Below are 17,800 nucleotides of genomic sequence, written 5' to 3' on the forward strand. Positions count from 1 at the left end.
CAAACACGCTGTATCGTTAGCGTTACGCGCTTTTAGTTCTTTAATTATTGAAACAATTGTTGAAATGTACATGTATACTGATTGCACAAAAAAGCGTCGTGTATCCGTCATATTCTTTTGAAACGACCAATAAACAGCTTAATTTATCTTTAGATTTTATGCAACATCTACAAGTCATTTACTGGAAATGTGGAAAAAATTGAAGTAAATGTTTGAATGTAATTGTCAAACTTATTTATAGTTTGTGTCGTCTGTGTATATTGGTTTTGTTCTCATTTGTGTTTAGCAATTCTTATGAAAATTATTTTCAATGCTTAAAGCAAGTCTCGTTTCCGATATCATATACATGTACGGGAATTAACTGTGTTAGCTACTTCGATCTGTTTACTGACCTCTATAAAATCATTGTTTTTGTAAGACGACACGTGCATATCTAAAGTTTGGGTTTCGTAATACACAGGATATTGGATGTTCAGGGCTTGATTGGGCAATAAAACAAAGACGCAGTCGTCGGTTTTCGGTAGAACTTTTGTACTGACAACCATAATAACAAGGGCTGTTTGTAAAACATGCATGCCCCCCATATGGGCTCTACGTTGTAGTGACAGCCATTGTGTGAATATGTTTTCTGTCACTGTGACCTTGACCTTTGACCTAGTGACCTGAAAATCAATAGGGGTCATCTGCGAGTCCTGATCAATCTACCTATCAAGTTTCATGATCCTAGGCATAAGCGTACTTGAGTTATCATCCGGAAACCATGTTACTATTTCGGGTCACCGTGACCTTGACCTTTGACCTAGTGACCTGAAAATATATAGGGGTCATCTGCGAGTCATGATCAATGTACCTATGAAGTTTCATGATCGTAGCCATAAGCGTTCTTGAGTTATCATCCGGACACCATTTTACTATTTCGGGTCACCATGACCTTGACCTTTGACCGAGTTACCTCAAAATCGATAGGGGTCATCTGCAAGTCATGATCAATGTACCTATGAAGTTTCATGATCCTAGGCATAAGCGTTCTTGAGTTATCATCTGGAAACCATTTAACTATTTCGGGTCATCCTGACCTTGACCTTTGACCTAGTGACCTGAAAATCAATAGGGGTCATCTGCGAGTCATGATCAATGTACCTATGAAGTTTCATGATCGTAGCCATAAGCGTTCTTGAGTTATCATCCAGAAACCATTTTACTATTTCGGGTCACTGTGACCTTGACATTTGATATAGTGACCTGAAAATCAATAGGGGTCAACTGCGAGTCATGATCAATCTACCTATCAAGTTTCATGATCCTAGGCATAAGCGTTACTTTGTTAGGAAACAGTATTACTGAACATTTGCCATGGTCTAAAATAGCCATTATATGCATCTTTTGACAATTAAAAAAGCTAAAAATTATAAAGCGATCCTAGGCATAAGCGTTCTTGAGTTATCATCTGGAAACCATTTTACTATTTCGGGGGTCATCTGTGAGTCCTGATCAATCTACCTATCAAGTTTCATGATCCTAGGCATAAGCGTTCTTGAGTTATCATCCGGAAACCATTTTACTATTTCGGGTCACTGTGACCTTGACCTTTGACCTAGTCACTTCAACATCAATAGGGGTCATTTGCGAGTCATGATCAATGTTCCTATGAAGTTTCATGATCCTAGGCCCAAGCGTTCTTGAGTTATCATCCGGAAACCACCTGGTGGACGGACCGACCAACCGACCAACAGACCGACCGACATGAGCAAAGCAATATACCCCCTCTTCTTTGAAGGGGAGCATAAATATGCAAGCAATATGTCAAGGGACAATGAAAATACTTGGGGTAGTACGAAAACTTTAACATTTGCACGCTAACACTAACGGAACGGAAACGCCGGGTTGAGTAGGATAGCTTCACTATATATATTTTATATATAATAGTCGAGCTAAAAATTGCCTTTTTGCAACAGATAAATTGCTCACATACATGTTTTAACATTAATAGCAACATTAAAACAAGGAGGGCACAAGTCAGTAGGACCTAACAAGGAAGACGTCTTGCTTATGCTGGGGGCATTATTGAGACAACAACCATATGGTCGAATATAAATTAATTACATAAAATATAACTTTGAAAAGGCTGCCACCTGAAGAAATTGAATTGTACAATAAAGCTACATTAAAGCATCTACAAGATAGTTCCTCTGGGAAGTTAAATAAATGAATGGTATAGTGGCAAGTTGAAGATGCCGATATCAGGTACTTCATTGAATGGTATAGTGGCAAGTTGAAGATGCCGATATCAGGTACTTCATTGAATGGTATAGTGGCAAGTTGAAGATGCCGATATCAGGTACTTCATTGAATGGTATAGTGGCAAGTTGAAGATGCCGATATCAGGTACTTCATTGCTTGGTATAGTGGCAAGTTGAAGATGCCGATATCAGGTACTTCATTGAATGGTATAGTGGCAAGTTGAAGATGCCGATATCAGGTACTTCATTGAATGGTTAAGTGGCAAGTTGAAGATGCCGATATCAGGTACTTCATTGAATGGTATAGTGGCAAGCTGAAGATGCCGATATCAGGTACTTCATTGAATGGTATAGTGGCAAGTTGAAGATGCCGATATCAGGTACTTCATTGCTTGGTATAGTGGCAAGTTGAAGATGCCGATATCAGGTACTTCATTGAATGGTATAGTGGCAAGTTGAAGATGCCGATATCAGGTACTTCATTGAATGGTTTAGTGGCAAGTTGAAGATGCCGATATCAGGTACTTCATTGAATGGTATAGTGGCAAGTTGAAGATGCCGATATCAGGTACTTCATTGAATGGTATAGTGGCAAGTTGAAGATGCCGATATCAGGTACTTCATTGAATAGTATAGTGGCAAGTTGAAGATGCTGATATCAGGTACTTCATTGAATTGTATAGTGGCAAGTTGAAGATGCCGATATCAGGTACTTCATTGAATGGTATAGTGGCAAGTTGAAGATGCCGATATCAGGTACTTCATTGAATGGTATAGTGGCAAGTTGAAGATGCCGATATCAGGTACTTCATTTAATGGTATAGTGGCAAGTTGAAGATGCAGAAAGTGGCGTCTCATCAGGATCCAAACTGTTTGCTATTCTTATAGCATTCTTTGTAAACAATTAGAAGAAAATGCTAATTTTAGAAATTCAGCAGACAACATTTTAGCAGACGACAAATTACCCAGCATGCAAAAGGTTAAGATCAGAAAAGTGTGGTCTTAAACACAGATGCCGTCATCATCATTCCTGCAGTTGCTGTTCCAGGTTTAGTGTTATGTTTCCAAATTTATCTCTTAGAAGAGTATAAGTGAGAAATCAAAACATAGGTCCAGAGGACATGGATGTACCATTATAACACTTTAGTCTTAAAACTTCATTTATGGCCGGTATAGAAATTAGTGGTTGTCCATAATAGCCCAGGGTGAGCAGATTTAGCTTGGGCAACTCAACTCCAAATGTTGGTAGACAGGCCAGGCAACTAACTTTTAAAAGGGGCCTTTTCACAGATTTTGGCAAGTTTTGAAGTTTTTCATTAAATGCTTTATATTGATAAATGTAAACATTTAATTTTAAAAGCTCCAGTAAAAAAATCAAAAATAAAATTTAAAAAAAAGAAAAAAAAAGTAGCCCGCAGCAGGGCTCGAACCAGTGACTCCCAGAATCCTGAAGTAAAAACGCATTAGCTAACTGAGCTATCCTGCCAAGCATACAAAAGTTGTGTATTTTATACGTTATATAAGCAATCTTTGTAGTTTCACAAATTTAAACAACAACAACAGAACTCTCAAAATTATTCAATCGTTTCGCGTTGCAACGCTTTATAATTTTTAGGTTTTTAAATTGTCAAAAGATGCATATAATGGCTATTTTAGACCATGGCAAATGTTCAGTAATTCTGTTTCCTCACAAATATCATAACTAAACCGAAAATTTGCGAATCTGAAACTACTTTTTCAATTTTGTCAATTTACCAAACCGTGAAAAGATCCCTTTAAAGCTCAATGAACTAGAAACTTTAAAATCCCCAATGAAGTCAAATGAGACAAGATTTAATTATTTTGTTTTATTTTAGTACACAATAAACACTCATAAAATGTAAAAATATTGCACATGTCAGACATGTAGGCAGTTTTGCAGAAGACTTAGTAGGGTCCATGACAAAATTACTGTCCTAACATCCTGTTTACAAGTAAGGCAACAAGCATTACATGCAACACTTCATTTTATTAAGTTAAATTATATTTTATGCCTCGTGACTTTAATGTCAAAATTTGAACTTTGACCTTTAAGTGTGACTTGTATCTTTGACAAAGAGAGACAGGTGTTACACATGATATGTTGTCTAATGATGCATATGGTTTACATTTGGGAAAAGTCATTTTAAAATCTATCAATAAATGGCAAAGTTATGCCATAACCATCTAGGTGAGATGTGGCTGGCTATAAAATAAGGGCCTGCATTTTATGCTAAAAATCATTCTCGAAAAAGTTGGTGCCAATCAGATAAAAACTGGTGGAGTTAGAGAGTGAAAATAAAAAAGCAGACATAGTGACGGAAGGTTCTGTAACCTTTGAGGGTATAAAAATTAAAGTTAAATTACCTTAATATACATTTTGGCAATGAAGTAACAAATACACATTGCATAAATTATGTTTTCAAGTTTGCAAAAAGATGTTTTTTTCACGATGTGTTTGTGATGTAAACAAACTTATCACAGCACCAAAAACTGAAATGTTTGTTTATAAGAGGTGCAGACAACTTTATAATCTTGTCTGTGTGCAAAAAAGTTACTTTTCAAAAGTGAAAACATTAATATGCACTTGAAGTAACCTGCAATAAATGTTACAAGTGCTATCATTAAGATTTACATTGTATACTCATTCAGAGACGTTGACATACAATACAGATCTGATTTGTGGTCTATATTTGTGGACCAAGAACTGTGGCAATAAATTATTCTATTTCTTTAGTCAAACTAGCAATTTTCAAAGCTGGTACTGCACCTCACATTTAAATAAATTGTGCACACTTTTTGTAAAAAGAAAAAGACATGTTTTGGTATCAACATTAGTTTGCATAACATTCTTACAAGTCTGCATTGGACAAAGTCCATGGTATTGGATTTTATTTAATATGCTTTTAAGCTAAATTAGTAAGTAACAGTAAGTAAGACAGTATCTCATGTAAATGAGATATTAAAGTAAAACATAATATTTTTTATTGTTAAAAAGAAACAAGAGTACCTCAGAAAATTGTAGAACACATTAAATTTTGAAATCTAATTTTTGGCGCTTGCAGCAAATAAATGTTTAAATATAATGTTTACAATATCAATACACTATGTTTTTTAAAATGAAATTCATGAAGCATTAAATAGTATATGTTAGTGTCAGCAAGATATGATCTATTGTTTTAAGTAACTCATTAATGTTTACTTTATACAGAAAAAATTTCCCCCTTAGGCTACAAAGTATTATACGAAATAATGTAATTTACAAAAGATAAAATTTTTGCAATTGTATTTGGTCAACGTCCTCCATGTTCAATTCAATATAAATGTAAGTATGTGTGACAAGTTCTTGTAGCTATGACACTGTATTGATCATTTATCAATCCTACGGGCGTATCAACATCCACTTTACCCCTCCTTGCAAGTCCTCCAACTACCCTTCCCGAAAAAGTGTGTAAAATGCGCATTTAATGCGCATAAAACGCAGCGGTATTGGCACCGTACTATTCACTTTACCAAGTGCATTTTTCTGTGCAAAAAAGTGTGTTTTTTCTGCATTTTTCTCTCAAAAAATACACTTTTCAAGTGTATTAATGCGCTTAAGTGTATTTTTAAGTGTATTTAAGTGTACTAAAGTGCACTAATACGCTTCAGTTTTATTTGTTCCCCATAAACTGCACTTCAAGTGTATTTAAGTGCATTTTAACTGCGTTAATTAAGTGCATTAATACACTCAAGTGTATTTTTTTTATACTTAAAAATACGCTCAAGCGTATTTTTGAGTGTATTAGTGCACTTAAAATACACTCAAGTGTCTTTTATAAAAAAAATACGCTCGAGCGTTTTTTTAAGCGTATTAGTGCACTTAAAATACACTCAAGTGTATTTTATAAAAAATACGCTCAAGTGTATTTTTAAGCGTATTAATGCACTTAAAATACACTCAAGTGTATTTTATTTAAAAAAATACGCTCGAGTGTATTTTTAAGCGTATTAGTGCACTTAAAATACACTCAAGTGTATTTTATAAAAAAATACGCTCAAGTGTATTTTTAAGCGTATTAGTGACCTTAAATTCACTCAAGTCTTTTAAAACGAGTATTTTTAAGATAGATAAAGATACACTTAAGTGTATCTTTGAAAAATGAGTATTTTAAAGATACATTCATTTGGATATGAAAAGTGACCAGTTTAAATATGAACTGAAACAAGTACAGCAAATAAAATTTGTAAATAAACATATTTATTAACATTAAATAACATATCTACATTCAACGAAATCGAAGCATACAATCAGGCATTTTTTACAGCATGTTTCCCTGTCCCTATACTTTTTGGGTTACATTCATTTTTACAATGAAAAATAACATGTCAATAATATACATTATTAAACAATATCACAAAAATTGAAATGTGAAATCAAATATGTTTATAACATAACATTGAACACAAAGAAAAAACTGAAAAAAGTAAGATTGTATGGAATAAATACAAACAAGAGATGTGTTTGTCAGAAACACAATGCCCCCTACTGCGCCGCTTTGAAATTAAATTTCTATTTATCATTCGGCAGGTATAGAAATTATCTCTCTTTAAAGCTTATTACTTCCATTGGATTTTGACCTCTGACCTTGAAGGATGACCTTGACCTTGCACCACTCAAAATGTGCAGCTCAATGAGATACACATGCATGCTAAATATCAAGTTGATTTCTTCAATATTGCAAAAGTTATGACCAATGCTTAAGTTTTTGGACCGATAGACAGACAGACGGACAGTTCAACTGCTATATGAGACCCTACCTGATGCATAAAAATAAGTTAATGTTGTTGCAACAGGTGCAAATCTATATAACAAAGTGAAAACAATGGTTAAATAATCATTTTAACAGCACATTTTATTTACAAAGACTTCAGTCTACTTATACATCAGCCGCAGACGCCTTAAACAACCTCTCATCTTTTCTTCAACATCAACCAGAGGCTTGTCAAAGGTTTTGGCTATGACATCTGTAAAAATATAATAGACTATTCATTTTAAAAACATGCCAAAAAAAAAATCTGTTCTTACATAGAAAATACTCTAGCCAGAAAAAGAGGTTAAATATTTGCATATTAAGAAATCAACACAAATGAGTTAAGAACTGATTGTCCTGTAGACAGTGACTAGAGACACGGACAAAGTTTTTCAATCCCTGTCTTCATGAGTTAAAAAAAAAACTATTGTTAACTGTCACTTGGATAATAAAAACTCCCCCTTTTCACAAATGATGTAATATAAAGATCATTTATGCGACTGTAAACAGTAAGTGATCTGAAAAATATTTGTAGGTTGTGTATTGAATTTCTATACGGATAACTGGTATTTCAAATTTTTGTGATGAAGAAAAAGTACCAATGATTGCATTTCTCTCAGCAGCGTGGAGGCTTGGTCTTGGTGACCCCGTTGTGGTTGTTGCTCCCTTCATGGAGCAAGTCACAAAGTGGTGGGGTGTGAATGGTCGGCACATGGCCTGTGCGATGGCCTTCACCTCCCTGGTTTCATGCTGGATTTCAGCTTTAATGATACTCTGGAACAAAAAAAAGAAAAGGAGTTTTGACAAAATATATACAATTGGTAATTTTCCAAAGCTTGTAATTTACTTTCATCTCATTTCAAACTCTAAAAATATTTGTCACATTGGTCAGAATTGTGATGCTTTTAAAATGCAATAACCTGTATAGTTTTACCTCTCAACAAATCCAGCTTTTTTGTTCAAGGACAGGGCGAAATTGCCCACTTCAGTTCCCCTCAGGTTGGCCAGCTCGTGCAGGGTAAAAGCCTGGTGTAAAAGTCCATACATCAGGTAGTATGATTACCCCTTTTGCTCTTGGGGCAAGAGTTAAACCTTCAAAACTAAAATATGAGGGAAAGAAATCTGTTCAGTAATAACAAGAAATATCTATAAATAACAATATGACAATATGAACAATAATCATAAAACACAACCACAATTATTCAATGTACACAACATTTACACTTTGTCATGTGTATGTTTATCTATTTTTGCTTCAAATTGTGTTGTTTTTCCTTTAAATTGCAATACATTAACTTATCAATTTACATTTCCCAGTGACAATACATAAATATAATAATGATCATAATTAACTCAATAAACTAAATAAAAAAAGGATGAAGAAATGACAATACAAACCTGTTTAAACTGTTCTTCAGTATTCCAAAAAACAACAACATTTGAATCTTTTCCAACAAACTTATTGTTGATTTCCAAATTGTAGTAAAAAACACATTGTTTTCATCACACAATACTTCATGCTGACAGTATTTCAATACATTTTACAGAACAATTATAAGTCTTAATGTTAATTTAATTTAGCTCAATATTCAATTGCTGAAACCAGCTTGTTTTTCAAAAGTTGTTGCTTCCAAATAATTTCCTGTGCAAAAATTTGAACCAATCAAAAGTCTTATACCTCATTCCAGCCTTATGTCTTGGCAAACCCTCAGTAGCCTTATCTCTAGATAATCAGTACCCTGTTTAGCTCTGAATGCCAGACAGATTGTTATCTGTTTATTGTTAGTGGTGTGAAAAGGGGTGTTTTTAGGAATGTCTTGTAATTTGGTTGACTGTTTATGTAACACAGGTCATGTTTAGCATCTTATTATTTTATTGCATATTAAGAAATTGGATATGATGGTATCAAATGAAAATATCAAAATCTTGCATAACTTATTTACACAAATAAATAGATTTTTTCCAAAATAATGTTTCCAATACCATAATGATTTAAATATGAAGATTTAACAATTAAATACTGTTTTAAACAAATATAAACAACCATATAAGATTGTTTTAAAATTCAAAAAAATAAAATAATTTTAAGACATAAAACAATCATAAGATATTGTTTATAATAAAAACAAATATAAAGAAAAAATCAAAGTGAAACACAAACTCTTTCATTTTCAGGTATAAAACTAAGTTTGATCATTTTTATAGTTTTTGGCAGTGATACTTGTTGTCCATCTGTGAACCTTATACTTATTTTTAAGAAGATACACTTGTACAGAAAGCGTTTTTTTTTGACAAATAAGAAGATACACTTAAATGCACAAAAAAGCACTTCTTGCATAAAAAGATACGCTTTGTCTACAAAAGGTACACTTGTTTTGAAAAAGAAACACTTCTTAGATAAAAAAGTACAGAAAAATACGCTTGAAGAAAATGAAGATACAGAAAAAATGCACTTTAGTGCACTTACTAATGAAAAAGGTGCAGAATTAATACACTTTTAGTAAAAAGCGCAGAAAAAAAACACTTTTTTAAGCGTATTTTGGTAAAAAGCGTATTTTATTTTGGGAAGGGTAAAGCCCATCTATCTCATAAAACACAACAACCATCTCAACAAGTTGCCATAAAAGCCAAGCTATCAGATTTTGGACTAAAAGATGAACGCATGATATTATCACTGCTCTGAGCTAACATTTTAGTGAATAATTCTAATAGTTAAGGTGTCTAATTTAGATAATTAAACTTGTACATCTCATTAGATTTCCCATCCCTTGCAGTGTTTTTAAAAAAACAAAACATGTTGAGACAGGTTTCAGGTTTTGTTAAAAAAAGGATTTTGTTTCGTAATTCGGATGTGCGTTTTTCAATTGTGATTGAATAAAAATTGAGTACAATCGTATTTCTGGTACCAGGAGTATTTAGTATACCGGGGTTCTTAAGGAAGTACCTGAGCCAATACGACCAATCAAGCTTAATTAGCTCGTATGCATAGTTTTACAATATTGACGTGAGGCAAATGTCCGGATTGTCAAAATAACGAAGGGAAGATTGTCCAGATTATGAAAATTAAGATTGCAAGAAAACTATAGAGTTAAGCGTTACAATTGGGAATTCATGATTGAGAACTTGAAATATATACAGGCACAACACATTGTTAACATTTCAACATTACAAATTAAATAAAAAAAAATAATTGTTACCGGTATTGAACATCGTCTTAACTTCACGTTTTAAATAGGCGGGCACGCAAAATTCTGTTTATACATCTAGTTATAGCATGTTTGTTTACTCTTTATTATTATTGATTATTGCGTGTTTTTTTCCAAGTGCAACGAAATTAACAAAAAAATAACAATATCCATTTTATCTGCGCTACATTGTTTTTATATTGCAATGTACATGTAAATGCTCACGCTTTACAAGCGGAAAACGTGATAACACTTAATAATTATCTTTATTTTCGCGCGATTTTAGCAGAACCAAAGATTTACATGACACGCGAATTTTTTCAAAATAATAATTTGTGCGTCATTTGAACAATGTTATTTTGACTCCCATATCCATGTCAGTTTTAACGTCTCTATCTATTACTCGATAATTCCGTTTATCACGACCTCCACGGCGGAATTTCCCACTGATCATGTGTATATCACCTGAGTTTTTTCAGAAAATCAATGCGAAGTGAAAGTAATTTATTTTGAAGTGATATTATGGGCATAACATGTATCCCGGTAAAAACTACTTTTTGAAAAAACCCACTAATCTGCTGGTACAAATAAAGCTGACCCATTTATAATCCTTTCAAAATCACACACTGCATCAACCGTTATGATTTAAAGTAAGCTATCATTGGTTGATATAATGATCCAGCGTTGTTTGTAACGGGGTGATAAGTGGGTTTTTCTTAACTCGTGCTTTTCCGGGATAAGTCTCTCACTGTTGAATTGAGCTGAAAAAAATTAACAGGTCAAAAGAGTAAGTTAAAATGTGGTTACTGACCAATTATCTGCAACTCATCTTGCTACAAGTTGTTTATAAAAATATATTCTATGTTCAATAGTTTATGTGACTCACCCAGTCCTGTAAGCCAAAATGATCCATAATACAAAATTGTGTCTTTGTGTCGTATGAACGTATCTGCATTCTGTACTAGAACTAAATTTAGGTTCACATTTTACATGCGTGATCAGTTGTCAAACGAAAGTACGGTTGATATTCAAATGCATTATTTTTCTCTTTCCAGGATATTGTTTTAGTATGTTGATGCTGCATTAACAAATATAAGTGTATATGAAGTGAAAACACCAAAAATAAACAAGTTGCGATAGACACCTATAAACTGTTAGATGCCCATACTATCACTTTAAATAAACCACCATTTTCATCAAATAGTCAACATTATTTATATTTTGTGTCCTCTGAGTATGCTGGTTTGGTTCTCATATGTATTATAGCAAATCTGATGAAAATAAATAACGTTTCGACGTTTAAAGCAAGTCTCTTTTCCGAAATCATCTACGGGATTTAACTGTGTAAACTTAAACTCGATATAGATCTAGTAACTGACATAATTGTTTTGACAGATGACATCCGATGGGAATTTAATTAAATGTATGCAGATATTGAGAAATGTTAACAATCGCACAGAAGTAAACATACCAGGGTATTTTCTGTGTATGTTTCTATCTTTCGATAACATGTGTTATAGATTAGTATACAATCAATATTTGTAAATAGTTATTCTCGGTGAATCGCCGCATGTACGCGGCGTGACTCCGCGAATCGATGCCAAGGCAGAAACAGACGCGGCGTCACTCCGCGAAATTTCGCCGAGTGCCTCTGCATCATGCCGAGTTATTAGGCGGTGAAAATACGTTAACAGAAGAATCTGTCCTGGCTGTACTGTAGCTACGCTAGGAACGATAACTGCAAGTCACTACGCTAGGAAAGATAACCACTGCTTGCTTATACATAACCACTGGTACACTGCAGCAGACAGCCTGTATGTAAATAATAGGTTTAAGAGCTTGTTCAACGATATTGTCCAGTCTAATGTTTATAACAGCTTGTGTGACAACATTTGCCAGTTTATCATTGAAATCTGTACATATTGGCTGCTTTCAGGGAAAACGGGGCTTAATGCTGCATTAAAAGTCTGTCATGTGGGTAAAATTGTTGCTCAATAATTTAAAGAAAATAGATAAAGTATAAGATACACATAACACAACATGAACATAATTATAGGCTTGTTATTCTTTAGCAAGGAAACAAAATTCTAAATATGGTTGCCAGTGCAGCAACCAATTGTGAAAACAAGTGTGCCAAACTGTCACAAGATACGCCCGTTCGAAGGTTTCAGACACCATGCTCAATGCTTGAAATGCACTAAGTGACCTCGATACTTAGTTATTGACCCGGCATGACCCATATTTGAACTTGACCTAGATATCATTAGATGTAACATCTGACTAAATTTGGTGAAGATCAGATAAAAACTACTTCAATTAGAGAGCGGACACCATGCTAAGTGATTGAAATGCGCTGTGACCTCGTTTTTGACCCAGCATGACCCATATTCGAACTTGACCTACATCTCATCTAGACACAACTTCTGACCAAATTAGGTGAAGATCCGATAAAAAACTACTTCAATTAAAGAGCGGACACGATGCTAAATGCTTGAAATGCACTAAGTTACCTCGTGACCTTGTTTTTGACCCGGCATGATCCATATTTGAACTTGACCTACATATCATCTAGACACAGTTTCTGACCAAATTTGGTGAAGATCGGGTGAAAACTACTTCAATTAGAGAGCGGACACCATGCTTAATCCTTGAAATGCATTATGTGACCCTGTGACCTAGTTTTTGACCCGGCATGACCCATATTCGAACTTGACCTAGATATTGTCTAGACACAACTTCTGACCAAGTTTGGTGAAGATTGGATGAAAACTATTTGAGAGCAGACACTGCTGTGGACGCCGCCCGCCGCCCGCCCGCCCGCCGCCCGCCCGCCGCCCGCCCGCCCGCCGCCCGCCAAGGGTGAATCTATAATACGTCCCATATTTAAAAACGGGCGTATAAAAAGAGACATGATGTTATTTTTTCTAAGTTATCTCTATAACATAAATATGAGGAAACACAGTGCACACACATCTCAACCTGAGCTTTAAGACACACGCTATAAATTTGAATGGGTTGTGTTCATTTCAAACTTGTGATATAAAAAGCAATAACACAATTTTGAAAACTGAGTTACTTCTAAGATTATGCAATAGCAAACTACTTCAGTGCCTTCAGCGCTTTGATTTCTCTATATACACATGCTTTAAATATCAACACAGATGTGCTAAGACTTATTACAAAATACATGCTCATTTGAGGTGTTTCTTTTAGCCATACTTATATTATATGTTGCATGTAATTAGATGAATGACAAGTAAGTGATACTGACGCTTTTTTATTCAATTTATGATTTTGTTAAAGCACTGGGGCATAGACCCACAGATGGCAGTAAAATCTGCTTTTTATGTGTCCTTAATTAGTTTCTATATTACTCCAGAGCTAAAACAAGCACACAGGGAAAATGAATGGAGGCAAGTGGGTGTTTCTGAATTGACAATTCAGGCATAGGGGTACCACTGTGCTTACAAGTTTATTTGAGTTCTTGATACATTTGTATTTAAAATTTCATATCATCAATTAAATAAATTAGCTTCAAAAAAGCATGAGGAATAAAAATGTATTTTATCTTTTTTACTGCAGTCTCCCTTTAAGGAATTATTACAAGTACTTTTTGTCAATGGAAAACAGAGCAACTTAGTTGGCCCATTTTTAACAAAAGAAATCACTGCAACTTAGCAGGCACATGTGCTGGGTAGTAATTGTTAACTGATTGCCAATCAATTCATCAATTAATAAATCCCAAAATTGTGCTTGATATAATGCCTCACAACCTCTTGCATTATCAATTGCATTAGGTTAAAAGCACTTATTCCATTTGACAACCCTGCATTTAAGTCAATTGAAACCTTACTATTCAATTAAGGCACAAGTTCCAAACTTAAATTGAAACAAACAATGGTGCTTTTGTTTTTAAATGCTTATATTACAACGCTTTATGACAATTATGCTCCAGCCAATACATCATAATATAAGCCAATACATCATAATATAAGTTAATCTCCAAAACAAAAGAGCAAATTAATAAACTTGTTCTTGCAATAAATTTTGCAATTTTCTTATTAAACTTTGTTGATGAACCATTATGAAAGCTCAATTTAAACTTATATTTCTGTCACTCTATAAAAAAGGCAAGCACTTACTTGCTTTCCATATTTCCAGAAACTGACGGCATCATCTGTCATGATCTTCGTGAATGACACTGTTAGGCCATCACGGAAAAACCTCTGGCAGGCTTCACTCCTTGTGTCAAGACCTGAAACAATTCCTCTAGAGTCCAGTATGTCTCTATTCAGTGAAGACATGCAGCTGTCATGTTATGTTGTTATTCACAAAGCTAAGAATATGAACTAGCAGTGCTAAAGCTAGCAGGGTTTTTTTCCAGCTTTTTGGGAAGATAGCCCATGGCTTTGAAATTGGGAATTTTATCAGCATGTTCAATAAATTGGGAAAATAAATTGGGATTTAAAGCTACATGAAAGAGTTCAAAATCTTTAATCACAAACATCACAAACACCATCATGATCAATAGTTTTCCACATAAAAAGCTCACACAGTCTTCAGTAACAAACTTATTTCCTTAGTTTCTAGGGCTTTCAACATGTTGAATATCAGTCAGAACTTTGCTTTTGGAAATCAACGATGATGATGCAAAAGAGTCACTTGTTAATAAATTAATATAATTAACGATAGAAGGAGTTTCAATGGGACAACTCGTAGTTGTTGACGATGTTTGTTTATTTAATGAAACTTGCTTTAAACAAGATGTGTTTAAGAAACACAATGTCCCCCTATATGACGTTTGACCTTGTAGGATGACCTTGACCTTGTGAAGGATGACCTTGACCTTGACCTTTCACCACTAAAATGTGCAGCTCTATGTGATACACATGCATGCCAAATATCAAGTTGCTATCTTCAATATTGCAAAAGAATTCATAAAATAAGCGATTTGGGCCACATATATTTGACCTCTGACCTTGAAGGATGACCTTGACCTTGACCTTTCACCACTCAAAATGTGGAGCTCCATGAGATACACATGCATGCCAAATATCAAGTTGCTATCTTCAATATTGCAAAAGAATTCATAAAATGAGCGATTTTGGTCACATATATTTGACCTCTGACCTTGAAGGATGACCTTGACCTTGACCTTTTACCACTCAAAATGTGCAGCTCCATGAGATACACAAGCAAGTGATTTGGGCCACATATATTTGACCTCTGACCTTGAAGGATGACCTTGATCTTGACCTTTCACCACACAAAATGTGCAGCTCCATGAGATACACATGCATGCCAAATATCAAGTTGCTATCTTCAATATTGCAAAAGTATTAATAAAATGAGCGATTTTTGCCACATATATTTGACCGCTGACCTTGAAGGATGACCTTGACCTTTCACCACTCAAAATGTGCAGCTCCATGAGATACACATGCATGCCAAATATGAAGTTGCTATCTTCAATAAAGAAAAAGTTATTGCAAAATGTTAAAGTTGGCACAAACAGACAGACAGACCAACAGACAGACCAACGGACAGGGCAAAAACAAAATGTTCCCCACTACTAGCTTTGATACTGTAGGAATAAAGTGGACCTAAACACAAAACTTAACCAAATTTTCAATTTTCTAAGTATAAAAAGGGCACATAATTCTGTCAAAATGCCAGTCAGAGTTACATTACTTTGCCTGCACAGTCCCCTTATGATAGTTAGTAAGTGTTGCAAGTATGAAAGCAATAGCTTTGATACTTAAGGAATGAAATGGACCTAAACACAAACTTAACCAAAATTTTCAATTTTCTAAGTATAAAAAGGGCACATAATTCTGTCAAAAGGCAAGCCATAGTTATCTGACTTTGCCTGCCCAGTCCCCTCATGATAGTAAGTAAGTGTACCAAGTTTGAATGCAATAGCATTGATACTTTCTGAGAAAAGTGGACCTAAACGCAAAACTGAACCGGACGCCGACGCTGAGGTGATGACAATAGCTCATTTTTTTTTTCAAAAAATAGATGAGCTAAAAATAATCAATGATATAAATATGACTGTGCGCACTAAAGTAATCTTTTTGCAAAGTATTACCCTGTCCTTTTGAAATCCTAGCAGGAGCATTCTTAAAAACAGATGACTCATCTAAGCAGTTAAGTATTGATAATATATATCTTGCACAATCCACTTTATTAAATTAAGGTAGATAAAGCAAACCTTCTCGACAGAGTTTGATACTGGCATCTAGCAGGACCTCCAGCTCTCCCTTTGGTAGTACAGGCACTACCCAAAGGGGCCTGTTGATCATCTCATCCAGACGGGCCAGTTCCTGATGGGGGAACTCTGGCTCACCATCCTCTTGTACGTCCGGGTGTGCGTCTCCCTGCCCAGTCTCCTCTCCCAGCTGTGCCTGGGAGGGCAAGCTCAAGTGCTGGGATGGGGTAGAGCTGGGGGATGAGGCAGACATTGCTGATCCTGGGGGAATCACTGTGTGGGCTGTGGCAGTCGGAGGCGGGAGCTGTTGTGGGTCTTGAGATTGGTCACCGCCTGCAGGGCTACCTCTCATTACAATTGTCCTGCCTTAATCTGAAATTAACAAATGTGTATAATATTGTTCTGCCCATTCAAGGTGTCTTAATGAAAGAACGATTCGAAATGCACATACATACAAAACAAGTTTGCAACTGTAATTATGTTCATAAATGACAGACATTGAAGGTAAAACCAAGATGGTGCATTTAATAATGTCAGCATTGATTTATTGGCCCATTTTGATACTGTAAATACTAGAGCTGTAAATGAATATTGAAATATTCTGAAACCAGCAGAATACATGTATCTGATCTTAACAATATTAATATTTAGTTCTTATTCAAAAAATATTTGGCATAAATAAACTAGTTTGTTGTTAAAACTACAAAGTTGCATTTGAAGTTTTGTGCATTTATTGCTAAGAATTGGTCAATATGTTGGTAACAGTTGTCATCAATTAATGAGATGCCAGTTAATGTGTGTTTGCATTATCCCTGATACAAATTAACAATTTCTTTACAACAACTTCATATGTCACAATTTGTTAAAAAATTAAATTAAGGTCTACAAAAAAGAGCCAACAAATTTGTATTATATTGCCAAATAAAGCCAACAAGTATTATTCTGTAGATTATACCACCTTATGTTTAACAAGGGACAAAATTGTCTCAAAACCAGGTTTTCATTGTAAAAAAAAAAATCTGATAAAGGGAGAAAACTCAAACTGAACTTTTGAAATGAACAAACAAAATTAACCCCCTTTGTAACTTTGTTTTTTTTATTAAATCTATTTTTAGTCGTGGCGACCTTGACATTGGAGATATTGACGTGATTCTTTCGTGCGACACACCGTCCCATGATGTTGAACAAATGTGCCAAATGATTTTAAAATCTCACAATGAATGACACAGTTATGGTCAGGACAAGCTCATTTATGGCCATTTTTGACCTTTGAACTCAAAGTGTGACCTTGACCTTGGAGATATCGACGTAATTATTTCGCGCGACACACCGTCAAATGATGGTGAACAAATG

The 17,800-nt window shown here is 34.7% G+C and overlaps 1 pseudogene; it reads right to left on the minus strand.

Annotated features, from left to right (window-relative positions):
* The window catches only part of LOC127852434 (probable ubiquitin carboxyl-terminal hydrolase FAF-X), a 121,425-nt pseudogene extending 104,626 nt beyond the window's left edge, over window positions 1-16,799 (minus strand).
* Between the last annotated feature and the right edge of the window lie 1,001 nt (window positions 16,800-17,800).

The sequence above is a fragment of the Dreissena polymorpha genome, chromosome 12 (assembly GCF_020536995.1).
Source record: "Dreissena polymorpha isolate Duluth1 chromosome 12, UMN_Dpol_1.0, whole genome shotgun sequence".
In the NCBI taxonomy this organism is placed as follows: domain Eukaryota; kingdom Metazoa; phylum Mollusca; class Bivalvia; order Myida; family Dreissenidae; genus Dreissena; species Dreissena polymorpha.